Source organism: Athene cunicularia (assembly GCF_003259725.1).
Source record: "Athene cunicularia isolate RWA chromosome 15 unlocalized genomic scaffold, athCun1 chr15_part1, whole genome shotgun sequence".
Classification (NCBI taxonomy): domain Eukaryota; kingdom Metazoa; phylum Chordata; class Aves; order Strigiformes; family Strigidae; genus Athene; species Athene cunicularia.
In genome coordinates, this window is record NW_020799121.1 from 14,272,366 (window position 1) to 14,277,779 (window position 5,414).

At 61.4% G+C, this 5,414-nt stretch overlaps 1 protein-coding gene across 1 annotated transcript in view; it reads right to left on the bottom strand.

The window, feature by feature from the left end:
• The window catches only part of CMKLR1 (chemerin chemokine-like receptor 1), a 5,237-nt gene extending 4,049 nt beyond the window's left edge, over positions 1-1,188 (bottom strand). The window contains exon 1 of the mRNA XM_026860055.1: positions 1,044-1,188. The gene's annotated coding sequence lies outside the window, so the exon portion shown is untranslated. The remainder of the gene's footprint in view (positions 1-1,043) is intronic.
• Positions 1,189-5,414: the final 4,226 nt, after the last annotated feature.

A 5,414-nucleotide genomic window follows, 5' to 3' on the forward strand; every position in this document is an offset into this window, starting at 1 on the left:
GCCTGCGCCCTGCCTGCTCCCCTGCCTGCGCCCCTGCCTGCTCCCCTGCCTGTGCCCCTGCCTGCACCCCTGCCTGCGCCCTGCCTGCTCCCCTGCCTGCACCCTGCCTGTGCCCCTGCCTTCGCCCTGCCTGCTCCCCTGCCTGCACAGCTGCTGCCACCCCGGGGCAGCTGCTCTGCCTTTTTCTCCTTTCAGCGTTTCTCCTCCCTCCACCCCAGCAGCGGTTTCCGAGGTCCCAGCGCACCCCAAACCCAAACCCCAACCCGCTTCCTCCGGGGTGGGGGGCGCAGGCAGGCTGCCCACGCCCGCCCGCAGCCCCGGCCCGGCTCCCGGAGACGGGAATTGCGGGCAGATGTTTGGGGGAAACACATGGTCGCTCATTCGAGGAGCTCCAGGAAGGGCAGGGGGCGAAGCAGCATCCCACCGCCCCCCCCGGACCGCGCTGGTCCCCTCTGAGCCCTGCTGCAGCCCTGGGTTTATTTCCCCCAGGAGCAGACGCTGGTCCCAGTCCCGTGGGAGCTTTTAGCTCTGGCCCAGCTCAAGTCCCACCCTGAGGGCCAGATCCTGAGCGCAGCGAGCTCCCGTTGCTGCCGGTGGGAGCTTGTCCTGGGGAAGATGCCAGGATGGCACCCGAGGCCACCCCATCCATCCCTCCCGCACCCACATTTTTCCAGCCTGGGGCCACGCGGGGCGGGGGGATGTCCCCGCTGGGATCCAGCCTCCAGCCCCGCGGCGGCAGCTCCCACGCTGGGGACTGCCAGAGCTCAGGGTGGGGGCAGCGAGAAAACAAAAGGCATGGGGAAGCAGCTCTGGGTACCCAGCTTCGATTCACCCTTATTTCAGCCAGCAATTGCCATGACAACAGCTGCCACAGGGAGAGATGATGCGCAGCATCCCGGTCCCAAGGATGCCCAGGGATGGAGCCCCAACCCTCAGACCCCCAAAGCAAAGGGAAGGGACGAAGCCAGCACCCGCAGGAGAAACTGAGGCACCGAGCTCTGCCCCAAGGCTGGCTGCAGGACGGGGGGAAGCCTGAGCCCTACCTGCACCCATGGCACCCGGACACATCCCCGCTTCACCGCCACGGATCTGCCCTCGCCTCCTCGCTCCGCCGGGACCCCCACGCCTGGCAGCCTTCAGCACCCCAGGCTGCTCCCCGCAACACCAGCTAAAGCTTCGTCCCCCACCCGTGTGAACAGGAAAAAAAAAAAAAAAAAAAAAAAAAGGAATAGCTGGAAAAGGCAGCCTTAAAAAAAGCCGGCTGTGCCCAGGGTGGGACAGAATAACAGCATGAGTCAGTGTTTGTCTGGGCAGAGCCGGCCAGGCTGCGCGGGACAGGACGGGTCAGGATGGGAGGGGTCTCCATGAGCTGCCCCCCGCCACGGTGTGGGGTCCCCCCGATGCAGAGCATACCCCAGTCCGGCCAGAATTTAACCTCAACACGCAGGTCACACAAGGCTCCTCCGAGGGTGTCACTCCTGCAGGAGCCGGGCAAAGGAACCTGGCACGAAGCCCCCAGGTTGTGAAGAGACGCCCCGATAGTAAGAGCCTGGCCCTTTGCTCTCTGCCCTTTCTGTTCTTGTGAGGGCTGAGTATTAAAGGAGAAAAATCCTGGGCGTTTGTACTTACACAGGCAAAGATTTTCTTTAAAAGGGGCAGTTTGTGTTTCTGTGCTGCTTAAAATGACTCGAGCTGCTTCCAAGATAATAAAAGTTCTTTTCATCTCCTCTTCTCTCTCTCTTTTTTTTTTTTTTTTTTTTTTTTTTTTTTTTTTTTTTTTTTTTTTTTTTTTTGTATATATATAGGTTGATATTAATCCTAGGCTCTCCTGGCATTTGCAGGCAATAAGAAGGCCAATAAAACTCCCTTTTCCTGAGCATCCTCCCCACCGCGTCGCAGCAGCCCAGGCAGGTGAGACAGGGCGTGGAACACTTCGATCCCAGGGGATTTGCATCCTCCCCTTTAGGGCTCCAGGACCTGCCTCAGCCCAGCGAGGGTGTCCCTAACCATGGCCCGGGCTTTATCATGGTTTCTGGGGGACAAAGCCAGCACAGGCCTTGGGGACACGGCGCAGAGGCGAAAGGCAGCAGCTCGCATGCCACCTGCGGAGCCGCTCTCAACCGCTTGGGATTTCAAGGGTAGAAAGAGGAAGGAAACCAAGAAAAAGGAAATAAATCTGTCCCTCCTGCTGCCGGAGGGACGGACGTGACCGTGCCAGGGATGGGGGACAGTCAGGGCTGGCAGAGCTCAGCTCCCACACCCCCCCCACCAAGTGAGAAAGTCACCCCGGATCCGCAGAAGCATCCTCCAGCCCCCGGCTCGCAGCTGCGTGCGGAGCTCCCAGCTGCATGCTGATCAGCACGGCAAAGAAAAGCCCCCTGTTCTCCCTGTCCCCACCGAGGGGACACTGCCACACTATAAGGACATCACCACCACCACCACCCCACCCCCAAATTCACACCCAATCCTCTCCCTCCGTGCAGCTTTCCCACGTGCAAAGCCACCATGGGGGCTCCCATCACCGCAGGCTGCAAAACCCATCTCCAAAAGAGCCGGGGGGTTTAATGGAAAATTAGGAAAAAAATAGGGATTTTGGGCAGAGAAGGATGGGTGGTGATGACCTCCAGGGTTTCAGTGAGTCGGGACCCTGGGGATCACCTCCACCCGCTGTCCTCCACCCAAAAACTCCAAACCCACTTTATAATAACAGAGGAGCAAAAAACCCTCAACTGGTTGCAAATGAGCAAAGCAATGATTTAGAGCTGGCTGTAGCAAAACCCTCCCTCCCAAATATAGATAAAAATATATAAATCCATACATATAAATATATATATATAAACCCGGAGGTATTTACCTGAGCTTGATAAATCCCCCAGTGCTTCGAGCACACAGGGGCTGGATTGCACATCTCCCCTTCTCCTATAACCCCGTTAGGGCTGGCATCAAACCACCCGGGCGTTACGTCGCTTCAGCGCCCGAGCGGAGGGCGCCGTGGATATTGCTGAGCTTTCTCATCCCGAGAAGGACACGCACGTCTTGCCGATGGGAGGCCACAAGAAAAAAAAAAACAACAAACAACCACAGCCGGTGGCATAAACCAGCTGCCGGGCTCGGCGCGGAGTTGGGCAGCGCTCAGGAAGGGGGAAGCGATGCTGCGTGGTAGCACATGAGAACTTGGGACCTCGGCTTTCTTGCACGGTTCAGCTGGACACGGAGAGGGGACGGGGCAGGCGCTGCTGTGTCCCAGCCGCCACGGCCCCTGTGCTGCCCGTGGCTGGCTCAGGAGTCCTGCGGGATCCCTTGGGCAGGGTTTGGGCACCCCTCATCGGTGTAAAAAACCCCCGCGGTCTTGTGGCTCTTGGTGTGGGTGAGCGCAGCCAAAGGGCCCCCTGCGATCCGGGCTGGGGCATCTCCACCCCGGGCTGCCCCACATCCCTGCCCCAGCTCCTGGGCCGCTCCCGGCCTCGCACACGTAGGACAGGGGTAACCCTGGGGCACATGGCAGAAGGGGAGCGCGTCGTCCCCCCCAGTCCTGCTTCGTTGTGCCGCCCCCTCCGACACGCTCGCCAGGTCCTGCCTGTTCCCAGCTGTTTGTCCAGCTGGGCCTGGCCTCGGCCCCGTGCCGGCGGTGATCCGGCATGGGCTGAGCCGGGATGGCCACAAACCTCCACCCCGAGCCAGGGAAGCCCATCCAGAGGGAGACAGACACTAAAAATACAGACACACGTGGCTGGACCAAAATCCGGAACCGCAACCTGCATCTGGAGCATCACGGTCAGTCAGAGCCAGCAGCAATCCTGGGGCAGAGCCCCCACCCGCTCCACATCATCAATATTGATTTTTTTTCCAGCTCGCAGCTTCAGCCACGCACAAGGGATTAATCCCAATTTCCTCAGAGTGGTGGCGGCACCGGAATTTGGAAAACTGCCGCCCAAGCGTGACCCAGGGGACAGCGGGCGATGCCCGGCGAGGAGCGATGCCTCTGGGGAGCTTGTGGTCACGCCATGCCCTGTACAAGTGGGGACATTAACCCCTGTCACACGTAGCCGATCTCCCACAGGAGCTAAAAAGAGGAACTGGAGCCCAGGCTGACGTCCGCCTTTGCACAACGTCGTGTTACAACATCCCCCTGCAGCTGAATCAGGAGGAAACTTGCTGATGTGCCCAGATCAGCGGGTCCGGATCGGAGAAAGGAGAAGAGACACAAAAAGCCCAGACCTCCGCGCCAGGGATGCGCCAGCTCGGGGGGCTCATGACTGTCACGCTGGCACCCCTCTCCCGGGGCCTCGTGGGACCCCTGGGATGGGGCAGCAGCTCCACGGGGTGCTGGGTGCCAGCAGTGATGCAGAGTCCGGCCAAGCTCGTGGCATTCGGGGGATGCGACAGGTCCCCAGAAGGATGAAAACCTGTTGCACCCCGGTGCACCCAGGCGACGCAGTCCCCCCACTTCGGTGGTAAACACAGTTCACTGCCAAAAGCAATAAAAAACCCCACGAGAAACATGGTCCAGGCTGGGGCAGGTTGCAGAGCCAACCAGCAGAGCCAACCCTGTCCTCTCCCACAGCAACACACCCCAGTCCCCCCAGTATCCCCCTCTCAAGCCTTCCAGCCACCTTTCCCAATACCTCGTGCGGTGCCACGCTCTCCTGCTGCTCCGTGCCGGGGAGGACGAGGTCGAGGTGCCAAGGCCAGTGGGTGCCCAACGAGGAAGAGGAGTCGCTCAGCCCAACCCCGCCGCCGAAGGCTCCCCGGGAGCGAGCGGGCTCTCATCCCCGAGTGGACCCCGGTGCGGCGGGGCCAGGCGCAGGCACGGTGCTGCCGGTTTTAATGGCGAGGGGAGGGGGAAGGAGAGGCGGCAGCATCCATCACCGGCGTTTTCTTGGCAGCACGATGCTCGGCGAGCAACAGCTGGGAGAGGGTGTGACGCCGGGAGCTGGGAACGCTGGCCTGGATCCCGCCGCGACCCAGCACGAGGAAGCAACACGCCGCTTCCCAAGGGGCCTCTTTTCCTGTCCCGTCCCCCCCGGCCAGGCCGCCCTAACGCGGGCTAACGAAGCACAGAGGGTCCCGGAGTGATGCTGGCCCCGGCTGGGGACCCTGAGGGGAGGCAGGTGGCTACCAGGCACCCCGCTGTGCTGTCCCCACCCTGGGTCACCCGCTGTCCTCCACCACCGTCGTGTCCCCCCTCCCTGCCGCCCCCAACTCCTTCCAAGACGTTGAGTCACTTCCCTTCGTCAAATCTGGCTCCCAAACGCTGCGGCTGCTGCTCGGGGGCTGGTTCCCCCCATGGCTTTCATTACCCCCAGGATGCATCAGCTGCTTCCAGGCAGCACCCCCAGCCCCGCTCACCAGCCCACGGCAGGGGGGGCTCTGCGGTGGCAGCTCCATCCTCCCCCCCCCAGACCCATTAACAC